Below are 8782 nucleotides of genomic sequence, written 5' to 3' on the forward strand. Positions count from 1 at the left end.
TGAAATGGAAGCTAGAAAGTTGAAGAATTTCTTTCTTCTTTGCTCAAGGAAGAACCGGCCATGGAGGAGAAGAAAATGGTGATTTTTGAGCAATTTTTCAAGATATTTACTGTGACGCCCCAACTTCTCCCTAAGGCGCACCAAAGGGTATCCGCGGAACGCCTGCCTAGCTCTCGCTAGGACTCAAGCAATAAACGTTCAACCTTAAAGCGATACTAAATACCAAAATCAAATTAATACGAATACATATAGTGCGGAAACGTTCATGCTTAACAATATCCATCCATTACCCAACCTGTCAGCCTATGGCTCTGATGCCAACTGTGACAGTTCTCATGGTTACATCACAAGGTACCTATCAGCTTGCCACCCGCACGTCGTGCGTTCATAATACAAGTTAAATTTCAAAATATACATCACAGATATCCGAATGATACATTAAACTTCCAAAGTACAATCATAAAGGGGTCAAGCCAAAATACACCTGAAACCCTAAAACACAATATATCCAAAAGGAGATTTCTCCGCGTTAACTCCATTTCCAGTCCTGTTAAGGAAAACAAATCTACAGGGTGAGCAAAACGCTCGTGAGGCCAAGGACACACATGCAAGCACATTGTTCAAATAGCAATCTCAACTTTATTAAATAAAACCGTGATATTTCAATAAAGTACCATTTGAGCAGGAAAAATAATCAGAAACAATTCAAGGATATAGTAGCTCTCAGGAGCTAAGTTCCACTCGCTCTGCCGATGTCATTCATATACCTTCCCGCATTGACCCTCCTGTCAACCGGGTCGGTATTTCCATTTCCGTAGATCACCACTTACTTCCATCTGTCCACCGTACACCCCAAGGGCCCACAAGTCTGTTATAAGGCGATACTCTACGAGTATGCCAAGCAGGACCTCTTATTAGGTCGAGCTTATAATCTCATGGCTCGCCCAAGTTCCCGACCAAGCCCATTGGCGGCTCGAGTTCAAGGTCGGCCTATGAGTTTGGGCGTCCCCCATTCATTTGGAAGTCGAGGAGGTTCACTCCAACGACATATGTAACCATTACATAGCATTGCATTTCATTCATTCATTCAATACATTTCATTCATTCATTCAATACATTTCATTCATTCATTTGAAATCAGGACGGATGCGATAAAGTACACACCCGCCCTTATTTTTAAAATCTCTAATAATTACCACAATTAAGCAAGTATCAAAGATTCACACACTTGACACTCACCGAGCAATTTAATAAAGATTATTCGCTGGAGTTCAAGTGTCCATGGTGAGATCCTCTTGAAGGTCTCCTTGTGTGCCTGGCAGTTAATGGTGGATAATTACTCAAGTATCTCAATTATCAAGTAAGATTGTACATTAGTACGATCTAAGGAATATTTCACAAAAATGAACCGCAATTACTCGTAAATCGAGGTTCAACTTACGTTTTATGAAGTATAATATTAGTTGAGTTTTTATCATGAAAATCGTGGGCAAAACGTTTAGATAATATCAAAAGTGCAAAGAGTTCTTGAAAAACTCTATTTCTTTGAAATTGGAAAATTTTCAGCTTTATCATGAATCTTTGAAAAATCGTAACTCACTCGGTACAAGTCGAAAATTGGAAAACTTTATACCGTTGGAAACCTCTTAGAAAGTACTATAAGTTCCTAGAAGACACTTTTCCATGAATCGAAGTGGAAAGTGCTCAAAAATGGGCTTGAAGGTGCAGACTTGGTTTCAAGGCAGCATTAAGTTGGATTTCGGCCAACTTTGAAAATTCGGCACGATTTACACGTTGCAAACCGGCCTCTAAAATTTGTAACCCAATTAGAGTTGCAAGTGAGGTGTATATCAAAGCAAGCGGATCAAGAATCGGAGTTTTGAGTACCGAGATACGGTAGCTCAAAGTTGGGGAAAATTCAAGACTGGAGAAGAATTTTCCAGGTTTGAACCTCCAACTCTAGAAATTTAATTAGGTATCGAAACGAACTTGGATTGACACCAAAATTGGCAGTATTTCAATACTATATGGAAGGTATCTCTCTGTCAAAATTCAGGGAAAAATACCCTCGGGAAGGTAGTTAACTAATCATCCAAAGTTTCAGAAAATTTCTAAGGCAATCTGCCTTTTGACTTTCATTTCCCAAATTCAAATCGTTTAACCAAGAAAGCTATCCAACCATGGTTCATTTGTGAAATAAAGGTCTAAGATACAACCATGATACCTTTGGTAATGGTTTAGCATCGAAATTTCAATTAATAAGATCACTCACGGTTTTTTGTCCAAAACCAGTCCAAATGTTACGTTTTTCCAAAACAGGGCAGTCTTCTTATTTTGGTCACAACGCATTCAATTTAACTCGGAATGGAGTGTGGTTTATGGAGTTGGAAAATACATTCATAGGACTAAAAGTTCACAGAAGAAATCATTTCAAAATTTGGCAAGCAACCAGCTCGAAATTGAGCCTCAAGTTGCTGCCTCTACAAACCATTCCAGCAGATCCGAGAGACAGGACAGTGATCTTAAAATGTTTGGTTCGGCTCACTCACAAAGAATCAGAACGTGCATTTTATCTTAAATTAAAGCCTGGGATGTCTAGTTTCAAACGCCACTGACGGAACATGATTTCGACATCCGAGGACAGAGTTATAGCCAAAACACCACCGCTGGTCTGAGCCATACGTGAACAGTTTCCAGATTTGCTAGTTTCCCCAAAACAATTCATTTGCCCAACCAAACCTTATTATTTTTCAATGAAATTTTTCACACATCTAATATAACATATAAACATCAGGTTCATGCCAATAATTCACCAAAAATTGGCCTTATAGTGGCCGAACAAAACAGGGGTATTTTCGGAAATTTTTGCTTCTTGCACCCAATGAAGTTTCTATCAATTACCCACCACTAATCCATCATTTTAACCACTAAACCAACAATATAACCACCATCAATCATCAAATCAGCAACAACCCAAGTGTGGGAATCCATAGAGCCCACTTTTCAATTTTTCCAACAATATCAAGATACCCATACACATGCAATAGCTTAAGGATGCATTTCTACCATCATAAACCAAGCTTAAGGTGTAGGATGAGGTTATACCTCCTTGTTGCTTTAAACCAGAAATTTCGGTCCTCAAGATGCTCCAAGAAACCGTGAAAATCTCCTCCTTTTGCTAGCTAGATGAACTCTCCAAGCAACAAGCTAAGTGTAGTTCAAATTTGGTGTGAATCTATGAAGGTTTTGTGCAAGAATTGAAGATGAAAATGGCAACTTTGTGTTGTGTTTTTGCTGCAGAGAATTCGGCCAAGAGAGAGACTAAGAGAGAGAGTGTTTGGTCCAAATTTAGCTTCTTAAGGAAGACACAAGGTGTGGTGCAAAATCCTCCCCAAAGTCAACTCTCACTAGGGTGCGTTTGGGGGCGATTCGGCTCGATTTCTCTCGCATTTGTTTCACTAGTGCACTAAACCTCTAATGCACTTATATTCATGTAAATATTATTCACTCTTAATTGTCCCGAAATAAGGGTCTAAAGTCCCTCAAACAAAATCGCGTGTGTGAAAACGCGTACCGTCGATTTTAACGCTATAACGCGAAACCTCCGAAAAATTCTTATAACGATTGCACTACTAACTATCACTTGAGTATTTATTCATAATATCACCTATTTTAGGTCCATTGTAAAAATCTTTAATATTCCAAACCTATTGTACTCTCAATCAGGTAAAATTTCCAAGCACTATTCACTGTTTTTACTAAACGTGCTCTAGGTAATTAATTCTTGAAACGAGTCACTTTAAAAATATTACGAGGTTATATTACTATGTATTTATGTCCAATAAGACTAGAAAATATTCCTCGTGGCAAAAATCCAATTAAATAATTTATTAAGCCATAAATTAGGTTTAAATAAAATAATAGTTTTTACGAGTCCTCACATGAGTCGAGTATTAACTCCTCAAATCTCCAATAAATTTGTATCCATGCGTCTTTTGGAAAACTATCCACGCGTGAGTAGTATATGCTCACTTAGAACTTATTCACCTTTAATTCTCGATTAACTTTTCTTAATCTGCTATTGTCCGTTCTTAATTTCCCCAGGATAATCATACTCTCGAATATAATATCACCTCGAAACACTCGTGTTCACTATCTCGCACTTAAACAATCCTTTCGAAAATTGAAGTTGTTAACGGGACATTTTAAAAACACAATGAAGACATTATTCCATACGAATGGATTTAAAATGGTCGTAATAAATTATTTGGGGAAAATAGGTGGATAAATACTTAATGAAACCATTAATATTTGATAAAATAAGAAATTTTTCGGGTCTTCACATTTACTCAATTTGGTCAAAAGTCAAAAGTGTGAATAGTTGCCAACAAAGTCCAACCAATGGTTGTGTGACACTTGTCACTCCATTAATGCAATCTTATCACTTCTTTTTCTCTCTCACATCAATCATTTCACACACTCTACTTATCTCTTAACACCCGATAAATTTTACACAGTATCCGGAATTTAACCTAATTGCCGAATTTTTCCGAACTTTTCGCACTAGTGGGTCCCACGTCCGATATACGTTCTTAATTTCTCAAAATCTATTCGATACTAGAAAAATCATCTAAAAATTATATCTGCTCCTTAAATTTATCTAGAAAAATTTTCTAATCACGAAAATGCAGAAAACAAGTCATGAAAAATAATAAAACTTAGAAAATGAAAATTACGGGTTCTCACAGTCTAGTTTCAAATACTATAAACAAAACTCAATTTGAATTTTTCTACACCAAGATATAACAAATTTTCCAAGACGGCTCAGAGTCTCCTATGAGAAAAATTTTCAACAACACTTGACTCAACCTTCCCACTTAAACTCATGATTTTTGGTTCAAATCCAACTCACAATCAAAGTTTAATGTCTAAAATGTTTGCGGATCAAGATTTCCCCCAAAAGTTTTGAAAAATAAAGGCTAAAAGTTTCAGCCAGCAAGAAGCTTTCAAAACAGAAATTTTCCTCAAGTCATCTACCTAAATCAAGGTTTCAAAGAAACCCATCAACAACCCATCAAAGATCCAATCTTTCTAACTACAAATCTACTAGAAAGTTGAAGAAAAGAGAGGGTTTCAAGCCAATACCTCTCCTAGCAATTTCAACCAAGCAACAAGTTCAAGTTTCCTCCAAGAGTTGCCTCCAAGCAAGACTTCTTTCCAAACTCAAGCAAGGTTCCAAGAATCAACCAAAGTTTGGGGAAGATTTGAAGTAAGACATGGAGGAAGAAAGTTGAATTTTTTCTTCATTGTTTTTGGGAGTGAGGAGCTCGGCCAAATGTGTGATGATCCCACCTCCCTCTAGGGCGTACCCCAGGGTTTAGTGGACCGCCTGCCCAGCTCTCGCCAGTGCTTACTCACTCACTTCAACTAAAATAGGGTACAACCTCAAAAATAAAGGAAATAACAGTTACCAAGTTTGGAAAGTACAATTACATTCATTTTTGTCTCAACCATCCATACAACCCCAAATACATCAAAAGATTAGAGTTCTAAATACATTCAACCCTAATCGAGCGACTAGTGCGAGTACAATATCAAAATTTTTAAAAAACTAGACTATGCTCGTCAGTACAAGTCTCACGCCCTCGCTCGTATCCCTTGTAAGGAAAACAAATGGCGTAGAATGAGCTAAAAACCCAGCGAGATTCCAAATAGCAAGTTGACCATTATTTAAAAGTGCACGTATCAAGGTAGCAAAGTAGCGAGCATAACAAGTTCATAAAAGTGAGCAATAACATTTCAAGTAGCAAATCTCAAAATGAGCGGGTGTAAAATTCTTTTTCTAAAAGAAACAATAACACTATGAATACAATCAAAGTGTAAGGATACAGCTGGCTCTCAGGAGTCAAATTCCCGTTGCTTCACTAGAGCTTGATCCATTATTAGTTGACACTCCGTCAACTTTCAAGTAAAGTAACCAATCTAGTAGTGTTTCACTTCACACCAATCCGTCCGCCATTCAACCCCCTTACCGGGCCCGAACACCAACTAAACACTGGTGGTAATACTCGAGTATATCGATTAGTCGATGAGATAACACTCCACTCGACAACACTAGATATCCATGGTTCGTTATCTAATCGACCTAACCCTTGCCGGCTCGACTCGATTAACTAGCCAGTGGGGTTTGGGTCCCCAAGAAGTCGATGAGATAATATCTCCAATCAACGGAATCAAGATAAAAGTACAGAAACGGGAATGAGAGGTACCTCCCACTTGTATTGAGTGTGGTACATGCTGCCGCTCAGCACTTACAAGTTAAGTCCAAGTATATCAAATTAATTGCAATAATAAATAAGTATATATCATATTAGGGCAAGTGCGATAAGGTACACTCTTGCTCGATCAAACAAATTACATATCATTAAATCACATTGGTCAAGTATTGAAAACAAGTGTCTAGTTCAATCAAGTATTTGGAAGCACTCACCAAAGGTCTAGTGCCTCTCAAAAGTCACGTTCAGGTCCAACTCTTTGGTTGGAGTCCAAATCTGCGATAAAATATCATTTACGAATGTAAAACTCTCTAGAGTTCGAAACACAAGAGTTTCGCTTCAAGAAAATTAGGTAAATGCAATTCGTTTAAGTAGTATTCAAGATACTTATCAAAGTCCAAAAACTTCATGCTCGCTCGTTTAGTTATGATCAAGAAGTGATTTAGACTTTAGAAGTTACACTTGGTATCAAAGACCGGGAAAAATCGTATTTTGAAAGGGTCGCTACTTTAACTTTTTAAGAGTACGAGTTCCGGCAAAATTTTAGCTTATATACCCTGACTAAAGAAAACTTGAATACCATAGGCGATACAAGTCCTACTTGACCTCAAATCCTTATTCAAGTCGCAACTATTTCTACCTAGCCCTTAAGTGAAAATTTGGGCAGTATGCCCTTTTTGGTTACTTATTTTCCAGCCATTATGGCTTCATTGTTTTTCTTAATTCAGCCCCAAAACACATACAAATAATCAATCTCATCACAATAGCCGTTCAATGGATCAAAATCATCCAAGTACAACACATGTATAATAATCCAATCGGAAATCATGTTTTGAAGGCAAAAGGCTAAATGGCAGATTCGATATCTTATAACATTTTAGTCACAACTAGAGTTACGTTTATCAGATTGGTGTGAAATTTATACCATTTCAAAGCTAAGACAAAGGACTAAAACTTTCATTAAGGCCACTCACTCCAGTTCACAATTGATCTAGGTCAAAAGTACAGATTACAGAACCAGAAGGTCCTTGTCAGTACGGTTGTCAGTACTGAATTCAAATGACAATAACTCAGGCTACACAATTCCTTTTGAGGTGTTTTTGGATGCGTTGGAAAGCTGAAACATAGGGCTAAAAGTTTTGTGTTTTGGCCAAAGGCTGATTTGATACGGATCAAGGTGAAAAATGAGGCCAATATTGTGAAATTTCAAAACTGTCCATGAAATGAGGCTTTTGGCAATCAGGGGGTATTCCGGTCATTTCACATGATACAGTGCTCAGATTGAGCTGAAATTTTACAGGCAGCTATATAACATCATTTCCTACAACTTTTATGTTTTAATCTAAGCCTAATTCGGCCTCTAACATACACGAATAAAACTGGTCAGAACAGAGCAGGTTCAAATCTGGAATTTAATACATTCAAGGTATAAACTTCACATTTCTAGCTTGAACCACTACTCCAACTTCCTATCTAAATTTATTCACATCATATTATATATAATCAACAAGAAACACAACTGAAACAACTCAAACCCTAACTCAAAATCCACCATAATCATCAAAACTACGTAAATAACTATCATTAGCCAAGAATTTAAGTTGCTACACAACTTAAACAAGAATAAGGGAAAGAAATAGGATGGACAGCCATAATACCTCACTAATATGCTTGCAAAAGAAATCCACCACCTCTCCTTGTAAAACTTTAAGCACACCGAGCTTCCCAAGTACTCAAAGAAAGGATTAATCGGTTTAGATTCTTGATTTTTCACTCAAATAAGCTAAAATCCCAAGATGAAATGAGGTTCTCTCCTCTTGTTTTTCTCCCCTAAAATTTCGGCCAAGCTCAAGAAAAATAGAATAAAATGGACCCAAGAAGAAGATAAAAAGGAAAGAAACTCATTTGGTCAAAGTTCCATGGATTGCCAACAAGTGTCAACTCAAGATGGCTTTTTATTTTTTTTTCTCCCTTTCTTTAGTCCAAAATTTCGGCTGCTTTAGGAGATATTTTAGGGATGATTTTGCTCAATTAATAACAAGGGGATTAAGGTAATAAAGTAGTGTTCAAGTAGTGCATTCATTCAGTAGCAAACGGTGCACGTCGGCTCAGACCAATTTTCCTTAAAACATGCGTACTAGGGTTTTAACTTATGATTTACTAACTTATTATTATCATTTCTAATCACACATTTAATATCATATAAAACTCACTCTTAATCACTAAATTTAATACACACTCCATACCGAATAATCACACTTCCAAAAAACGTAAAAACCCTAGTTTACCTTAACGATGGAAGTAAATGGAAAACCCTTGGTTCTGTGATTAATTGTAACTATTGAGGAAGTGAATAAGTAGTAAAGTTATTGTAAAATAATGGATTCCAAATAAAAGGGAATTTTTAAGAAAATATGAGGCATTTTACAAGTCCTCACAATCACACTACCAAAATGCACACCAAAACCCTAGTATGCACAAAACCCCTAACTTATGCTCTTCCTTTA

General features: G+C 36.9%; 1 long non-coding RNA gene across 1 annotated transcript; it reads right to left on the bottom strand.

The window, feature by feature from the left end:
• Positions 1-220: 220 nt before the first annotated feature.
• Positions 221-1317, bottom strand: LOC140010283 (uncharacterized). The gene is made up of 2 exons (XR_011817587.1): positions 1240-1317; positions 221-547 (listed from the first exon to the last, which is right to left on the bottom strand). It is a non-coding gene; the product is annotated as an uncharacterized lncRNA (long non-coding RNA).
• Positions 1318-8782: the final 7465 nt, after the last annotated feature.

The sequence above is a fragment of the Coffea arabica genome, chromosome 7c (assembly GCF_036785885.1).
Source record: "Coffea arabica cultivar ET-39 chromosome 7c, Coffea Arabica ET-39 HiFi, whole genome shotgun sequence".
Taxonomy (NCBI): Eukaryota; Viridiplantae; Streptophyta; class Magnoliopsida; order Gentianales; family Rubiaceae; genus Coffea; species Coffea arabica.